The sequence below is a fragment of the Triticum dicoccoides genome, chromosome 6A (genome assembly GCF_002162155.2).
Source record: "Triticum dicoccoides isolate Atlit2015 ecotype Zavitan chromosome 6A, WEW_v2.0, whole genome shotgun sequence".
Lineage (NCBI taxonomy): Eukaryota > Viridiplantae > Streptophyta > Magnoliopsida > Poales > Poaceae > Triticum > Triticum dicoccoides.
This window is the reverse complement of record NC_041390.1, coordinates 180,085,766-180,105,549: the sequence shown is the minus strand read 5'-3', so window position 1 is coordinate 180,105,549 and position 19,784 is coordinate 180,085,766.

Sequence of the window (19,784 nt, the reverse complement as noted above, 5' to 3'; positions counted from 1 at the left end):
TGGCTAAATCGGCGTGCATCAATGACGTTCAGTGGTTGGCGGGTCGTGTCGCAGCCTTAAGCCAGTTCATAAGCCGGTTAGGGGAGAAGGCGATGCCTTTGTATCAAATGATGAAGAAGGCGGATGACTTTGTCTGGAGTGACGTTGCCAACTCTGCTTTTGAGGATCTGAAGAAACAGCTCGCTGAGCCGCCGATTCTTGCTTCTCCGGTTGAGAAAGAGCCGTTGTTATTTTATGTGGCTGCTAACTCACGTGCTGTCAGTGTGGCCATTGTTGTGGAGCGCAAGGAGGCTGGAAGGAACATGCGGTCCAACGGCCGGTTTACTATGTTAGTGAGGTGCTCATTGAATCTAAACAAAGATATCCACATTGGCAGAAGCTTGTTTATGGGGTGTTCATGGCAAGCCGGAAGCTCAAGCATTACTTTCAGGGTCACCCAATCACTGTGGTTAGCTCTGTACCTCTAGGAGACATTATTGAAAATAGAGAAGCCAGAGGACGAGTCGCCAAGTGGGCTATTGAACTTGGGTCTCATGGTTTGAAGTATGTGCCACGTACTGCGATCAAATCTCAAGTGCTGGTTGACTTCATTAATGACTGGACAGAGTTGCAGATGCCAGAGGAGAAACCAGACAACACATATTGGACTGTTCATTTTGATGGGTGCAGACAGTTGGAAGGCTCGGGGGCTGGAGTTGTTTTAACTTCTTCTCGAGGTGACAAGTTTTGCTATGTGTTGCGATTGATGTTTCCTTGTACTAACAACGCAGCAGAATATGAAGCCTTGCTCCATGGTCTTCGAATGGTAAAGAGATGAGTCTGAGCCAGGTACGGTGCCTTGGCGACTCAGATTTGGTGGCTCAGCAGGTGTCAGGCAAGTGCGATACCAAGGATCATCTCATGGCGGCTTATTGCCGCGAGGTCGACGCTATTGCGGGGCATTTTAAGGGTTATCAAGTGGAACACATTGACCGCAGAAAGAACGATACAGCCGATGCCTTAAGCCGGTTGGGATCTCAGCGTAAGACGGTGCCACCTAACACCTTTTTAGATATTTTACATAACCCATCTGTTAAGTTGCCTACAGAGGAAGATTTGGCCATTCTTGACCCGGAGGCACAGTTGGTGGTGGCTCTTCATGTCATTCCAGATTGGACAGTATCGTTCTTGGCTTACATGACCCGGGGCGAGTTGCCAGAGGATGAGACCCTGGCCCGACAGATAACCCGGTGGTCCAAGTCAATGACAATTTCTGACGATGAGTTGTATCATCACAGCGTCACTGGGGCGTTTCAATGATGTGTCTCTCCTGAAGAAGGTCAAGAGATTCTTCGTGAGATCCATGAGGGAGATTGTGGCCATCATGCCGACTCAAAATCTCTAGTGGCCAAAGCTTTTCGTCATGGCTTTTACTAGTTAACGGCTCATGCTGATGCAGAGGATCTGGTCAGTAGGTGCGATGGATGTCAAAAGTTCGCATGACGATGACACGTACCGGCTCAAGAACTGCGGATGATTCCAATCACTTGGCCGTTTGCAGTTTGGGGGCTTGATATGGTGTGACCTTTCAAAAGATCCAAAGATAAAAAGACACATCTTTTGTGGCAGTTGACAAATTCACAAAATGGGTTGAGGCAGAGCCAGTGAGCAAGTGTGATGCAGCCACGGCAGTTCAGTTCATGAAAAAGGTGATTTTTCGCTTGGGTTTTCCACACAACATTATAACTGACAATAGCACTAATCTATCGAAAGGTGCTACGGAGGAGTTTTGTCAACGTGAGCATATCCAGCTTGATGTTTCGTCAGTAGCTCACCCCCAATCCAATGGTCAAGCTGAGAGAGCAAATCAGGAAATCTTAAAAGGTCTCAAGCCCCGGCTTATGGTTCCCTTACAACATACGCCGGGTTGTTGGGTAGAGGAGTTACCCTTGGTGCTGTGGAGTATCAATACCACTCCTAATAGGTCTACAGGTTATACACCTTTCTTCATGGTTTATGGAGCAGAAACAATGCTGCCTAGTGACATCCGTCATGACTCGCCTCGCGTGGTGGCTTACGTTGAAGCTGATAATCCCGACAGGATGCACTTGACTTGTTAGATGAGGAGAGAGATTTGGCTGCGGCTCGATCAACAATTTATCAACAGGACCTGCGCCGTTATCACAGCCGCCGGGTTAAGTCCAGGACCTTTCAAGAAGGTGACCCGGTGCTCCGGCTCATCCAGCATTTGTCTAATGCACACAAACTATCCCCGCCTTGGGAAGGAACCTTTGTGGTCAGCAAGAACTTAAATAACGGGTCATATTACCTCATTGACGTTCGAGAGCACAAAGACTCACATAAGTCGGAGGAGCAGACTCGACGGCCGTGGAACATTGCTCAGCTTCGGCCATACTATACTTAAGCCACCGGCTCTCGTCATGTACATACTTTGACGTTGTATATATTATGATAAGTAATAAAGCAGGACCTCTGTCCTTTTCCCTTCCAATGATCATGTATCTTTATTATTTTCATTATTTAAAATGACCAAAAGGGGGCTGATCGTATCCGAATCTAGCTTAACCCTTTTGGTCCGGCTCATGATCATATTCGAATCTAGCTGTAAACCTCATGGTCACTTGGGGGGCTTCCTGTTCAAAAATAGGTCGTATTCGAACCAAAGAGAACATAGCTGTCGTAACCCTCTTGATCGGCTCAAAGCCAAACTCACTAGGGGGCTTCTTGATCGTATCCGAATCATAGCTTAACCCCTTTTCGGTCCGACTTGGATCGTATTCGAATCAGGGTCTTTAAAAACCTCTCAAGGTCATTTGGGGGCTTCCTGTTCAAACATAGGTCGTACTCGAACCAAAGAGAACATAGCTGTCAGCACCCTCTTGATCGGTGCAACGCCAAAGCCACTTGTGGCCATATGATCGTATTCGAATCTTAGCTTAACCCCTTTGGTCTGGTTTACTGATCGTATTCGAATCAGAAGCCTCTAGTTTTTATTTAAATGTTTTGATTTACATTGTCTAAAGCCTAGTTTTTTTGTCTTGCTGTTTTTTATCATCTCAAATCTAACTATTAGTATGGTTTCAAATTAAACCGGCTTGGTTATTTCACAATGAGTTGCCAAGGCACAACAGTCATCAGGACATGGAAGTATTGACTTCCACAAAAGATTGGGTTATCAACCTCATCATCCGGGTCATGTAAACCAGCAGTCCGGATTCAAATAACACAGGTATGACTGTCATTCAAGAACATGCTTCTCTGTGTTTTTTCGTTAATCAAAGGTTTATTTCAGCCTTATTTATCTTACATTTGGTTCTGTCTTTTCCACTATGATAATTTCATAAGTCATATACCGGGTGTTTTGACCCGTCTGGTGCTAAACCGCCAGGCCAGTTCATTCATTTTTACAAGAACAGAGTTAAAACATTGCAGATGTAATCATAGGTGTGCTGCATATATATATTGACATCATTGGCAAAGAGTCATATGCAACATTTTATGCACGATGTCATAGGCAAAACATGCAGTTTTCAAACTAATCTATTACAAGGCTTTGAGAGCCCAAAAGATGGTTATGACTCTCCCCTCGCCGGTTCACCTCCCTCTACTGGTTGGAAGCTGGAATTGGACGAGTCAAAACCATTCAGAGCAGTGAACTCCGCTTCATCGTCAACCAGACCGTCTGGGTTGACTTCCGGGGCAAAAGTGTGTTGGCAAACCGGTGGGATAAGATCTGTCACCTTGTGTTGGGGATATTACTATCAGTATGACCCGCCCAGGAGGGGCCGGGTCAGCCCCAATGGCGGGTTACACAAGAAGCCCAGTAAACATTAAAGATTATAGTTTATTAAGTCTTATATAAGGCCCAAAGACCTGAAGGCAGTTTAAGGCCTGATACTGTGAACCGCCGTATGTAAGGAAAGACTTGTAAAGAAAGGCATGTAAAGGAAGTCACCGAGCCGGACACGATTATGAGCCTGCCGGGACTCTATAGGCCACCAGGCGTCAACCCATGTATTTAAGGGGACGACCCGGTGGCGGCTCAGGGCAAGAAACAACAAGTCGATAACCAGGCCGGCGAGTTGAGCCTCTTGGTGATCGAAACCTCAGCAATACCAATCCCAACTAGACGTAGGCTTTTACCTTCATCGTAAGGGGCCGAACTAGTATAAAACCCTCTCATGTCCTTTTTCCGGATTAACACCTTTAAGCTTCCTAGTGCGATGGCCCTACGACTAAGTCCTTCCTCTAGGACATCTCCTGTGACAATTCCACGACAGTTGGCGCCCACCGTGGGGCCAGCGCACGGTGGATTTGAGTTCTTGAAGGGAAACTTCGAAGGGCTCAAGGCATATGCTATGTTCCGGCTGACCAAGAGTCGTCGCAGAAAGCTCTCCAATGTCGACGAAGGCTGGGGCCCGGAGGCCGACTCAATTGAGTACGGATACCGGGTCCCCTTTGGCGGAATTCACATCTTCATAGGCCGGATCGGCGAGTCATGACCTGAGCCGAACGTCCACACCAACCTCATCGAAACGGCTCGGCACACGAGGACCGCCCGTGTTCAATCTGTCGTGAAGCATGCCTTCGTAGGCTGTGTCCATGGTGGTGAATACTCTGAAGGATCAGTGGAGGGCGGTGAGACGGCCATCTGTTCTGATACTGCTTCATCAACAGGCGAGACAGACTCTTTGTACCAACTGCAGGATGGCATGCTCGGGGGCTGTTTCGATGGCTGCAGTATTCCGGACCCTCTTGAGCCGCCGAATTGGGTTGGAGTGTTCATAGCAGGGACACCGCTCGAGCACAACTCTACAGCAGTGGCGTCAAGAACTACCAGGTCGGCTGCGGTCGGGTCAGGAGACCGCGCGCTCCCCGGCTCAGATCTTAATGGACCGCATGGATAAACTGACGACTATGTTGACTGCCGTGGTAGAGCTGGCGGATAAAGCCTAGCATGACGCTGAGGTGGCACGCGTACGTGAAGAGATGGTGCAAGCCAAGGAAAATCTAGCCGCAGAGGAAGTCAGGATGGCAGTAGAGCGGGCAGCTTTGGATGTTCATGCTCAATAGCTTCAAGAGGAGACCTTCCGGCTCTCGGTGGATCTGAATGCATCAAACAAGGTCATGAGGAGGAGGCATCAGAAAACCCAATCCCGTCTGCCTCTGACGCTCGATCCTAGGAATCTTTTTCACACACCTGGAGCCGGGGGAAGTAACCCGCCGGAGGCACCCCGGATTACAACACCCGGCGCACTGGTCCAGCCGCGCGGCATGGATCCACCTCGCATAATTACCGCTCCGCCTCATTACGTCCCTACACCACCGGGTCACTTCTCCAACCCTTTGGAAAACCTCATCGCAGCATCGGCTCGTCTGGCAGCTCTTCCGATGGAATGTGACTCACCGGCGGCGATTGAAACATGGAGGGTAAGGGAGTTTCTTCAAACAGCTCTGGCGCAGCAGGATGCATACTCTTATAGTCAAGACAGGATCCATTCAACTCCTCTCCCAAGCTGGAGCCCGAGTTACAGTAGGCATATGGAATCCACAAAGATGTCAAGAAATGCTCAACGCCACAACTGGTCATACAGGCATGAGCTGGTGCGGGCTGGAGCCCTTAACTTGGCGGATCAGGAGAGGATTCGTCAAGAGGCGCAATGAGCAGTTCAAATGGTAGCAGACCAAGCGGCTCATCAAACTTTTCCAGCTTATCCAGCGACCTCGGTCGAGGCAGGAGTGGCCACAAGAACCAGAGGCATTCCTTGCTTGGTGCCGGCCATATGTAATGAGCGTTTACCAAAGGACTTTAAGGGACCTCGTAAAGTACCTAATTACACGGCTGACTTACAGCCCGGGGCTTGGATTGAGAGTTATGATAGGCCTATGGAGTTATTGGAGGTCAGCGATGCAGCAATGGCCAAGTATTTCACTATGATGTTAGATGGAACAATTCGTACTTGGTTGAAGGGATTGCCACCCAATTCTATCGGCTCATGGGCGGAGTTGATGGCCCGGTTCATCCAGAACTTTAAAGACACGTGTAAGCAACCTATGTCAATTGTGGACCTGACCAATTGCAAGCAAGAGGATGGTGAATCTACAACCCATTGGGTGCACCGGGTCAAGGAGATAATACATTCATCTAATAAGATGGATGCCGGCTTAGTGGTTCTGATGTTGGAGAAAAATTGCCGTTTTGAACCTCTAAAGCAGAAGCTGGGGCGGCTCAAGCATGACTGTAATGATATGGGAACATTAATGGCGGCTCTCATCAAGTATGTTGATTCTGATACTACCAAGGACCCAGTGTCTGATGAAGAAAAGGTAACGAAGGGAAAGAAGAATGGAAACGGCAAGGGTCACCAGCATAACCCGGGAAATCAAGGAGGTAATAAATGTAAGGCTGGTGAGTTTGTTGCTAACACCAATGCACAGGGCAGAAATCAACGACGCAAGGGCAGACAGCCCCCTCGGTCGGGCAGGTCAGGTCCCACCCTTGAGCAATTATGGAATGAGCCTTATCCAAAACACGACACCGGGGAGAAGCCAGCCACCCACTTGTGGAAAGATTGTACGATCATGAAGGCGTTTGAAAATTCAAACATGTTTGATGGAGGTCACGGCCCAGGTGGCGGCTCAGGTGGAGGCGGTTTCCAAGGCCCGGGTGCCGGCTTAGGTGGAGGAGGATTCCATGGTCAGGGCCATCCTGGTAACCAAGGAGGGTATAATCCGCAACCCGGCTAAGGTAATTAGCAACAATAGTCCAGATATCAGAGCAATCCGAAGCAGTTGAATAGTGGGCAATACCATGTATTCACCACTAGCTTATGTAAGAGAGACCAGAAACTTCACAAGAGGGCTAAGGGAGTCCTGGATTAGGGGGTCTCCGGACAGCTGGACTATATTCTTTGGTCGGGCTGTTAGACTATGAAGATACAAGATTGAAGACTTCGTCTCATGTCCGGATGGGACTCTACTTGGCATGGAAGGCAAGCTAGGCAATACGGATATGCATATCTTCTCCTTTGTAACCGACCTTGTGTAACCCTAGCCCTCTCCGGTGTCTATATAAACCAGAGGTTTTTAGTCCGTAGGACAACAGACAATCATACGATAGGCTAGCTTCTAGGGTTTAGCCTCTCTGATCTCGTGGTAGATCTACTCTTGTACTACCCATATCATCAATATTAATCGAGCATGACGTAGGGTTTTACCTTCATCAAGAGGGCCCGAACCTGGGTAAAACTTCGTGTCCCCTGCCTCCTGTTACCATCCGCCTAGACGCACAGTTCGGGACCCCCTACCCGAGATCCGCCGGTTTTCACACCGACATTGGTGCTTTCATTGAGAGTTCCTCTGTGTCATCGCCATTAGGCTTGATGGCTCCTTCTACCATCGTTAGCGATGTAGTCCAGGGTGAGACTTTTCTCCCCAGACAGATTTTTGTATTCGGCGGCTTTGCACTGCGGGCCAATTCGCTTGGCCATCTGGAGCAGATTGAAAGCTATGCCCCTGGCCATCAGGTCAGGTTTGGAAGCTTAAACTACACGGCCGATATCCGCAGAGACTTGATCTTCGACGGATTCGAGCCTCTGCCTTGTGCGTCACGCTGTCATGATGAGTATGGTTTAGTTCTACCATCCGACAGTGACCAGAGATCGCACCGGCAGGCGCTCCGACCCTCAATTTGGAGCCAGTTGCGTCATCCATGGAAGGTTGGATGGACCCCGCCACGGAGGCCTTACCCTCATCGGTGATTGAGCCGAACATCGACCTTACTCTGCACGAGAGCCATGTTGACAAACTGCCAGCTCTCTCTCCGGCCACGGACTCTGTACCGCCTGCGCCCGTTCCTAGCGAATCTGATTGGGCTCCGATCATGGAGTTTACCTCCGTGGATATTTTCAGCACTCGCCATTTGGCGACATACTGAACTCGTTAAGGTCTCTCTCCTTGTCAGGAGGATCCTAGCCAAACTATGTCCGGCAGGATTGGGATGAGGACGATGAAGAAATTCGCGGCCCGCCCACCACCTACATAGTAGCCACTGTCGATGACTTAACCGACATGCTCGACTTTGACTCCGAAGACATCGACGGTATGGACGACGATGCGGGAGACGAAGATGAACCACTGCCTATAGGGCACTAGACAACCACCTCATCATACGATATATACATGGTGGACACACCCAAAGAAGGCAATGGCGACGAGACAGCCGAGGATGACCCCTCCAAGAAGCAACCCAAGCGCCGACGTCAGCGGCGCCGCTCTAAGTCCCGCCAAAGCACAAGTGGTGATACCAGCACAGGAGATAATAACACTCCGGATAGTGCTGAAGATAACAACAATCCCCTCCAGCAAGATTTAGAGCAGGAGGATGGAGGAGCCAGCCCTCCTGAGAGAGCGGCATATGGAGAAGCGGAGGATGATAAATACATGCCCCCCTCCGAAGACTAGGCAAGCCTCGGCGATGACTAATTCGCCGTGCCCGAGGATCCCATCGAACAAGAGCGCTTCAAGCGCCGGCTTATAGCCACGGCAAATAGCCTTAAGAAAAAACAGCAACAGCTTCAAGCTGATCAAGATCTGCTAGCTGACAGATGGACTGAAGTCCTCGCGGCCGAGGAATATAAACCCGAGCGCCCCTCCAAGAGTTACCCAAAATGCAGGTTGCTACCCCGACTGGAGGAAGAAGCGTATGACGCGGCAGATCGGCCACCTCGTGGCCGCGATAGAGAGGCATCCCAGCCAAAAACTCAGCCTACACCCCGATGCCATTCAAATAAAAAGGCATGGGGAAATACGCCAGACCTGCGAGATGTATTGGAGGACAAAGCAAAACATGCAAGATCGATCTACGGATCACGAGGGCGCGCCACTATGCGAGACGATAAACGTCATGCCGGATACAGCAAAAGTTAATCCGGCCGGGCCGAACACAGCGGGCAAGACCCATTCGAGCTACGTCGTGATATAGCCCAATACAGAGGCGCCACACACCCAATATGCTTCACAGACGGAGTAATGGATCATCAAATCCTAGAGGGTTCCAAACCCGTAAATATTGAATCATACGACAGCACAACAGATCATGCGGTATGGATCGAGGATTTCCTCCTCCACATCCACATGGCCTGCGGCGATGACTTACATGCCATCAAATACCTCCCACTAAAGCTCAAAGGACTAGTGCGGCATTGGCTTAACAACTTGCCAGCAGAGTCCACTAGCTGTTGGGAAGATCTGGAAGCCGCATTTCTCGACAACTTTCAGGGCACTTATGCGCGACCACCAGACGCCGATGACTTGAGCCACATAGTTCAGCAGCCAGAAGAATCGGCCAGGCAATTCTGGACACGGTTCCTAACAAAGAAAAATCAAATCATTGACTATCCGGATGCAGAGGCCCTAGCAGCCTTCAAGCATAATATCCACGACGAGTGGCTTGCCCGGCACCTTGGACAGGAAAAGCCGAAATCTATGGCAGCCCTCACGACACTCATGACCCGCTTTTGTGTGGGAGAAGATAGCTGGCTGGCTCGCAGTAACAACATATCAAAAAACCATGGTACTTTGGATACCAAGGACGGCAATAGCAGGTCACGTCGCAACAAACATAAGCGCCGCATTAACAGCGATAATACTGAGGATACGGCAGTCAATGCCGGATTCAAAGGCTCTAAACCTGGTTAGTGGAAAAAGCCATTTAAAAGAAGCACTCTGGGACCGTCCAGTTTGGACCGCATACTGGATCGCTCGTGTCAAATACACGGTACCCCTGACAAGCTAGCCAACCACACCAACAGGGAATGCTGGGTGTTCAAGCAGGCCGACAATTTAATTGCCGAAGATAAAGATAAGGGATCACACAGCGATGACGAAGAGGATCCCCGGCAGCTGAACACCGGAGGATAGAAGAGGTTCCCCCCACAAGTGCGGATGGTGAACATGATATACGCAACCCACATCCCCAAGAGGGAGCGGAAGCGTGCGCTCAGGGACGTATATGCATTGGAGCCAGTCGCCCCAAAGTTCAACCCATGGTCCTCCTGCCCGATCACCTTCGATCGCAGGGACCACCCCACTAGTATCCGTCATGACGGATTCGCCGCACTTGTCTTAGACCCAATCATTGACGGATTTCACCTCACTTGAGTCCTTATGGATGGCGGCAGCAGCCTGAACTTGCTTTACCAGGACACAGTGTGCAAAATGGGTATAGACCCCTCAAGGATCAAACCCACAAAAATGACCTTTAAAGGCGTCATTCCCGGTGTAGAGGCCCATTGCACAGGCTCAATTACACTGGAAGTGGTCTTTGGATCCCCGGATAACTTTCGAAGTGAAGAATTAATCTTCGATATAGTACCGTTCCGCAGTGGCTATCATGCACTACTCGGGCGAACCGCATTTTCGAGATTCAATGTGGTACCGCATTATGCATACCTCAAGCTCAAGATGCCAGGACCTCGGGGGGTCATCACAGTTAACAGAAACATAGGGCGCTCTCTCCGCACGGAGGAGCACACTACGGCCCTCGTAGCAGATGCGCAAAGCAGCCTCTCAAGGCAATCCACCAGTTCGGCGTTTCAAGACCCGGACACCTTCAAACGCGCTCGGAGTAATTGGCAACTAGACCGCCTGGCACGGTCAGAGCTCGCGTAGAAATGCGGCCCCCACCCTGGCCCAAGCCAAACGGCGAAATTCGTGCCACGCGTACATAATTATGCATTAAAAATACCATGGGCACAGGTGAGGAGGGGGGAACAACTACGACACGCTCCAAGACGCGGCCTAAACTGCATGATTGCCGAACACATGATGCAGCAACCAAGAGAGGCAGAAAGCTACGTCACACCACGGAACTCCCAGGTGGATTACGATAACAAGTGAAATATTTGCTTTAATACTATTCCTCAGCTTGCCCTTGGAAGGGACATAGTCCTACTTTTGGCTTATCGCACTATCTGTATCATTCTGCTTTAACACACCTCTTTGAATAAACAACGCATAATATTGCAACTATTATTGCATTCTTGTTATATATATATGTGTTCATTCATGACGCCCTGCAACCGTACACTTTGGTACGGCCAACACACTAGGGGCTTAAGTACCCCACAATATGGTGTGAGAAGTCCGAACACTTTCACAAGTGCGGCACGCCGAACTTATAGCATTATATGCATCAGCTCCGAATCATGTCTTTGGTCAAATGTTGGGTTTTCCCGGCTCCTATGTTTTGGTAACTTACGTTCCACTCTATCGGCTAAGGTAGCGCTAGGAGAACTACTGCGATTGTGCCACTGTTATGCTTGGCTAAGCACCTCAGTAGAGAAAGCTAAAACTGACTGTCATGATAAGGCGAGAGATTGGTCGCTGTTCGGCAAGGTTTCGAGTCCCTAAAGACTTATGATGCTTAGAGTGAGGAGCCGGTCCTGTCCGGCTTAAAGGCATGTATCGCGCCCCGAATTCGGCCTTCCGAATACCAGGGCTTCACCGAAATTTAAAATTATAGAATTCTATGGCTAAGTGACAGTGATAAAGCATTATTAGTCTGGTTGCCTTGTTCGCTGTGCTGAGCACCTCCCTCGAAGGACCCAACAATGGGAACAATAGTGCTCATGTTTATCCCGAACACCCCAGCACTCGCGGCATGGGGGCAGGAGCCGAGGACTAGCCATCTCTTAGATTGGATAAACAGCCAAACAGAAGGTACTATTTTAAATTCAAACAAGCGTTGCATGGCGCATATGAAACAAGTTTTCATCATACAGGATCACACGAGCAAGTTTACTCAAATATTACATCCTTTGAACATTCGTCCGCTACAAGACGGGCACCCTTCAGGACACCCTCATAATAAATTTTGGGGGTGCGATGCTCCTTGCCCTGCGGCGGTCCCTCCTTGATCAGCTTCACGGCGTCTAGCTTGGCCCATTGCACCTTCACGCGGGCGAAAGCCCGGCGTGCACCTTCGATGCAGACAGACCGCTTGACGACCTCCAGCCGTGGGCAGGCGTCCACAAGCCGCCTCACCAGGCTGAAGTAGCTGTTTGGAAGGGCGTCGCCAGGCCACAGCCGGACTATAAAGCCCTTCATGGCCTGTTCGGCCGCTTTGTGTAGCTCGACTAGCTGCTTCAGCTAGTCGCTCTTAGGCACCGGGTGTTCGGTCCTAGTATACTGAGACCGAAACAACTTCTTCGTTGAGCTTCCCTCCTCGTCCTGGTAAAACCTTGCGACATCCAACACGCTGCGGGGCAAATCTTCGAATGCTCCTGGAGAGCTATGGATTCGGGTAAGTAATAGGTAATTTACTTTCACATGCTTGCTTTGCATATAGAATGCCTTACCCGCCACTATTTTCTTCATCACGTCAATCTCCTGGAGGGCCTTTTGGGCTTCGGCCGTTGCACTTTTTGCGCTCTCGAGGGCCGCGGCAAGCTCAGACTCTCGCGTCTTCGAGTCAAGCTCCAACGCCTCGTGCTTCATCACGAGAGCCTGGAGCTCTTGCTGCACCTTGCCCACCCGAGCCCCTTGCCTTTCCCGCTCGGTTCGCTCCTTGGCCGCTTTATCTTCGGCCTCGGACAGCGCTTGCCTTAGGGTCGCCACTTCGGTCGTGGCCCCTGGCAAATTCATGATGATCCTGTCATTTCGCAATCACATTCTTTTTATACATATCCATACACTAGGTATTACTTACCTTTGTTCTCCTTGAGCTGCCTCTTGGCAAGGCCGAGCTTGTCCTTGGACACTTTAAGGTCCAGCTTCAGTGCGGCGACCTCCGCAGTGAGTGCGGCAGATGCCAGCAGCCAAGCCTGGATATGCATATTGACATACTTATATTAGACTCCTGCGATGTTGTTTGATCCTCTGTTCGGCTTTTCTTTGTGAACACCGAATAGAGCATCAGGGGCTACTGTCTATGCGGTAATATTTTTCCTATATTCTAAACACTTACGTCAAATCCTGTTAGAAGGCTGGCACAGGCTTCAGTCAATCCGCTCTTGGCGGACTGAACCTTCTGGACCACCGCACTCATAATAGTACGGTGCTCCTCGTCGATGGAAGCGCTGCGAAGCGCTTCCAGCAGATTGTCCGGCGCCTCTGGATGGATAGAGGTCACCGGCACAGGCGTCTCGCCCCTCTTAGAAGGAGGCCGCCTGCCCGAGTCCGGAACCACTGGAGGTTCCGGCGCGGTGTTCGGCTGAGGGCCGAACTCGGGGCCCTCAGGGGCCTTGTCCCCTCGGCTCCTGGAGTCCGGAAGGTCGCCTTGAGGTGCCTCCGGGACTATCTCCCCTTGACCCGGTGCCTCTTGAGACAACACCTCGGCGTCGTCCGCAGGGCAAGGGGAGGTGGCGGTCGGAAGTGGATCGCTATCCATATCCGACGAGCCCAGGGAGCCATCCGACGATACATCGATACGGGCTCGTGGCGGCCTGCATAATCATATTCGGTGTTAGGGAAAGTAGTGCGACAAAGAAATGCTATGAGTTACTCTAGTATCCGAATACTTACGACCTCCCGAGGGGCTTGGCCCTGGGCAACCACCCGTCTTCGCCTTCGGCGGCGGTGGAGCTGTCCGGAAGGAGAGTCCTTCCTTTCTTGGACCCTTCGGCCCCCCAGTTGGGGCGGCCTTCCTTTTCTTGTCTCCCCCGCCTGGAGGGGGAGCATCTTCTTCTTCCTCCTCATCTTCGGGGGAGTAGTGTGCTGTAGAGTCATCAGACGGTGAGTCCGATGACGCCTGGCGTCGGGAACTCTTTCGGGTTCCCTTGGCCTTCTTGGTCTTCTCCGGCACCGTATAAGGAGCCGGAGTCAGCATCTTCGCCAGGAAAGCGTCTGCTGGGCCTTCAGGCAAAGGAGCCGGATAGTCGATCTGTCCGGCCGTCTCCTGCCAGTCCTGTCAAAGGTACGGGAGCTTAGATCCCGCATAAAGTCAAACTATGGAAAATAAGTATCCTGTGAGAGGTAAAACAGCTTACCGCGCAGGCTTGGCGCTTCGCGCAGAATCCGCAGTCCTCGGTAGTGGGAGGGGAACCTCGGCGCTCTTGAACAGCACCTTCCAGGCATCTTCGTGAGTTGTGTCGAAGAGCATGTTCAGAGTTCGGTGCTGGGCCGGGTCGAACTCCCACAAGTTGAAAGCCCATTGTTGGCACGGGAGGATCCGGCGGATGATCATGACCTGGACCACGTTGACAAGTTTGAGCTTCTTGTTCACCATGTTTTGAATACACGTTTGGAGTCTGGTCAGCTCTCCCGAACTACCCCAGGACAGGACCTTGTCTTGCCAGGAGGTGAGCCGCGTGGGGAAGCTAGATCGGAACTCGGGGGCCGCTGCCCATTTAGGGTCGCGCGGCTCAGTGATGTAGAACCACCCCGATTGCCACCCCTTTATGGTCTCCACGAAGGAGACCTCGAGCCATGTGACATTGGGCATCTTGCCCACCATGGCACCTCCGCACTTCGCCTGGCGGCCGCTCACTACCTTTGGCTTGACATTGAAGGTCTTCAGCCATAAGCCGAAGTGGGGCTTGATGCGGAGGAAGGCCTCGCAAACGACGATAAACGCCGAGATGTTGAGGATGAAGTTCGGGGCCAGATCGTGGAAATCCAGGCCGTAGTAGAACATGAGCCCCCGGACGAATGGGTGGAGAGGGAATCCCAGTCCGCGGAGGAAGTGGGTAAGGAACACTAACCTCTCATGGGGCCTGGGGGTGGGGATGAGCTGCCCCTCATCTAGGAGCCGGTGCGTGATGTCGTTGGGCAAATATCTAGCTCTCCTCAGCTTCTTGATGTGTCCCTCCGTGACGGAGGAGACCATCCACCTGCCTCCTGCTCCGGACATGATTGGAGAAGGTTGAGGTGGGAAATGCGGACTTGGGCGCTGGAGGTCAAGTGTGCGAAAGTGGATGAGCAAAGGAGGAAGAAGGCGTGGATGAAAAGGTGAATCCTTGTCCGTTTATATGGGCGGCCGAAACTATGCGCCCCACTAGCCTGGTAAAACTCGCTTATCCCCCAAGCGCCATAATCGATGGCGCGATTGGGTTACCCACGCCCGTATTGATGAGAATCCCGTGATAAGGGGACACGATCTCTGCTTTGACAAGACATGTCAAAAAACTGCCTCGCGTTATGTGCGGGGCTAGTTAAAGGAAACGGTTCAAATAATCATCGGGCCATGACATAATGTCGTGTTTCAAAGACGTTTCAGCAGATTAGATTTGTGGAAGTATTATTCTCTCTACGGTGGTATGTGGAACTTATTTTGCAGGGTCGGACACTATCCTTGTATTCAAATTCTTCTGTGATGTATTCGGAGGAGGAACCCGCCTTGCAATGCCGAAGACAATACTGCGCGCCGGACTCATCGTCATTGAAGCTTGGTTCAAGGGCTACTGAGGGAGTCCTGGATTAGGGGGTCTCCGGACAGCCGGACTATATTCTTTGGCCGGACTATTAGACTACGAAGATACAAGATTAAAGACTTCGTCTCGTGTCCGGATGGGACTCTACTTGGCGTGGAAGGCAAGCTAGGCAATACGGATATGCATATATTCTCCTTTGTATACGACCTTGTGTAACCCTAGCCCTCTCCGGTGTCTATATAAACCTGAGGGTTTTAGTCCGTAGGACAACAGACAATCATACCATAGGCTAGCTTCTAGGGTTTAGCCTCTCTGATCTCGTGGTACATCTACTCTTGTACTACCCATATCATCAATATTAATCGAGCAGGACGTAGGGTTTTACCTCCATCAAGAGGGCCCGAACCTGGGTAAAACTTCGTGTCCCCTGCCTCCTGTTACCATCCGCCTAGACGCACAGCTCAGGACCCCCTACCCGAGATTCGCCCGTTTTGACACCGACATTGGTGCTTTCATTCAGAGTTCCTCTGTGTCGTCACCGTGAGGCTTGATGGCTCCTTCTACCATCGTTAGCGATGCAGTACAGGGTGAGAAATTTCTCCCCGGACAGATTTTTGTATCCGGCGGCTTTGCACCGCGGGCCAATTCACTTGCCATCTGGAGCAGATTGAAAGCTACATCCCTGGCCATCAGGTCAGGTTTGGAAGCTTAAACTACACGGCCGATATCCGCGGAGACTTGTTCTTCGACGGATTCGAGCCTCTGCCTTGTGCGTCACGCGGTCATGGTGAGTACCATTTAGCTCTACCATCCGACAGTGTTCAGGAGATCGCAACGGCAGCCGCTCCGACCCTCAATTCGGAGCCAGTTGCGCCGTCCATGGATGGGTGGATGGACCCCGCCACGGAGGCCTTACCCTCATCGGCGATCGAGCCGAACATCGACCTTACTCTGCACGAGAGCCGGCCACGGACTCCGAACCGCCTGTGCCCGTTCCTAGCGAATCCGATTGGGCTCCGACGGTTTTGGTGGTGGCACCTCAGGTTGGTGGATACAAATTCACTAAAGTACTCATGGATGGGGGCAGCAGCATCAACATCCTCTACTATGAGACGTTTCGCCGGATGGGATTGACTGATAAGAGTCTTAAACAATCCAACACTGTTTTTCACGGTGTGGTTCCTGGCAAGTCGGCACACCTAGTGGGTAAGATTGAACTGGACGTAGCCTTTCGAGATGAGTATGACTCCAGAGCAGAAAAATTAACCTTTGAGGTGGTTAAGATCAAAAGCCCGTATCATGCTTTGTTTGGACGGCCGGCTTATGCCAGATTCATGGCTCGGCCATGTTATGTGTATCTACACCTTAAGATGCCGGGTTATAAGGGCACCATTACAGTTCATGGGAACCGGAAAATAGCTTTGGGGTGTGAAGAAGGTAATGCTGCCTATGTTGAATCTGTCTGTGCAACAGAGGAGTTAAAATTTTATAAAGATAATGTTGACCCGGCAGACATGACGTCATTAAAGAAACCAACAACAGAGCATGAGCCGATGTTGAAGTTCAAATCAGCTGATGACACCAAGATGGTTGACTTTGTGCCTGGCGACTCATCCAAGCAGTTCATCATCAGTGCTAACTTGGATCCAAAATAGGAAATTGCGCTCATCGAGTTCATCCGTGAGAACCGGGACATCTTCGCATAGAAACCTTCAGACATGCCGGGTGTCCCGAGGGAACTCGCTGAGCACACTCTCAATATTGATCCAAAGTTTAAACCTGTCAGACAATTTCTCTGACGGTTCAATGAATAAAGGCGCAAGGCCATCAGAGAAGAGGTGGCCCGGCTTTTGGCAGCTGGGTTCATTGTAGAAGTCTTTCACCCAGAGTGGTTAGCCAACCTGGTGCTTGTACTAAAAAAGAATAGCACCTGGCGTATATGTGTAGATTACACTGATCTGAACAAGGCTTGTCCGGCTGATCCTTTTGCCTTCCCCCGTTTAGATCAGATCATTGATGCTACGGCGGGTTGCGCATGTTTGAGTTTCTTGGATGCTTATTCCGGTTATCATCACATCAAGATGGCAGTCAAGGATCAGGAGAAGACGACTTTTATCACTCCTTTTGGAGCTTTCTACTATGTGTCTATGCCTTTTGGGCTTAAGAGTGCCCAGGCAACTTACCAACGGTGTGTGCAGAATTGTCTTCACGATCAAATTGGGCGTAATGTTCATGCTTATGTGCATGATATAGTGGTAAAATCCAGGAAAGAGGAAACCTTGGTCACAGATCTGAAAGAGACTTTTGATAATCTCCGGTTCTACAAAATGATGCTTAACCCGGCCAAGTGTGTTTTTGGAGTCCTAGCCGGCAAACTCTTGGGTTTTTTGGTGTATACCGAGGTATTGAGGATAACCCGGAGAAAACCAAGGCAATTACATCCCTGGCCAAACCAACATGCATCAATGACGTTCAACGACTGGCGGGCCGTGTTGCTGCTTTGAGCCGGTTCATAAGCCGATTACGGGAGAAGGCAATGCCTCTGTATTAGATGATGAAGAAAACAGATGGTTTTGTTTGGTGCGATGTTGCAAACTCTTCTTTTGAAGATTTGAAGACACAGCTTGCTGAGCCGCCGGTCCTGGCTGCTCCAGTTGAGAAAGAGCCGCTGCTGTTATACGTGGCCGGTAACACACGAGCTGTTAGTGTGGCTATTGTGGTGGAGCGCAAGGAGGCTGGCAAAGAGCATCCGGTTCAACGGCCGGTTTACTACATCAGTGAGGTGTTAATTGAATCCAAGCAACGATATCCACATTGGAAGAAGCTCGTATATGGGGTGTTCATGGCAAGCCGGAAGCTTAAGCATTATTTTCAGGGACATCCGATCACCATGGTTAGCTCTGCACCTTTGGGAGGCATCATTCAAAACAGAGAAGCCACTAGGCGAGTCGCCAAGTGGGCAATTGAGCTTAGGTCCCATGGGTTGAAGTATGTGCCACGTACCGAGATTAAATCTCAAGCATTGGTTGACTTCATTAATGACTGGAAAGAGATGCAGATGCCAGAAGAGAAACCAGACAACACGTATTGGACTATTCATTTTGATGGGTCTAGACAGTTGGAAGGCTTGGGGGCTGGAGTTGTGTTAACCTCTCCGCGAGGTGACAAATTTTGTTATGTGTTATGGTTGATGTTTCCTTGCACTAACAATGCAGCAGAGTATGAAGCCTTGCTCCATGGTCTTCGAGTGGCAAAGGAGATGAGTTTGAGCCGGGTCAGATGTCTTGGCGACTCAGATCTAGTGGCTCAACAGGTATCACGCAAGTGGGATTCCACGGACCCTCTCATGGCGGCTTATCGCCGGGAGGTTGATGCTGTTGCAGGGCATTTTAAAGGTTATCAGGTGGAGCACATTGACCATCGACAGAACAAAGCGGCTGATGCTTTAAGCCGGTTGGGGTCTCATCCGTAAGCCTATACCAACTAACACCTTTTTGGATGTTTTACATAACCCGTCTATCAAGTTGCCCACAGAAGAAGATTTACTTGTTCCTGACCCGGAGGCACAGTTGGTGGCGGCTCTTCATGTCATCCCAGATTGGACAGTACCGTTCTTGGCTTACATGACCCGGGAGAGTTGCCAGCGGATGAGACCCTGGCTCGACAGATAACCCGGCGGTCTAAGTCAATGACAATTTCGGATGGAGAATTATACCATCGCAGTGTCTCTGGAGCATTTCAGCGGTGTGTTTCCCCCGAAGAAGGTCTAGAAATACTTCGTGAGACCCATGAAGGTGATTGTGGTCATCACGCCGGGTCAAAATCTCTGGTGGCCAAGGCTTTTCATCACGGTTTTTACTGGTTGACGGCTCACGCTGATGCAGAAGATCTGGTCAGCAGATGTGATGGATGTCAAAAGTTTGCACAACGGGCGCATGTGCCGGCTCAGGAGCTCCGGACGATTCCAATCACTTGGCCGTTTGCGGTCTGGGGGCTTGACATGGTGGGACCTTTCAAAAGGTCTAAGGATAAAAAGAGACATCTCTTGATGGCAGTCGATAAATTCACTAAGTGGGTTGAGGTGGAGCCAGTGAGTAAGTGTGACACGGCCACGGCGGTTTAGTTCATGAAAAAGGTGATCTTCCATTTTGGTTTTCCACACAACATTATCACTGACAATGGCACTAATCTATCCCAAGGGGCTATGGAGGAGTTTTGTCAACGTGAGCACATCCGGCTTGATGTTTCTTCTGTAGCTCATCGTCAATCCAATGGTCAAGCTGAGAGAGCAAATCAGGAAATTTTGAAAGGTCTCAAACCCTGGCTTATTGTTCCCTTACAGCGAACGCCGGGTTGTTGGGTAGAGGAATTGCCCTCGGTGTTGTGGAGTATCAACACCACACCTAATAGGTC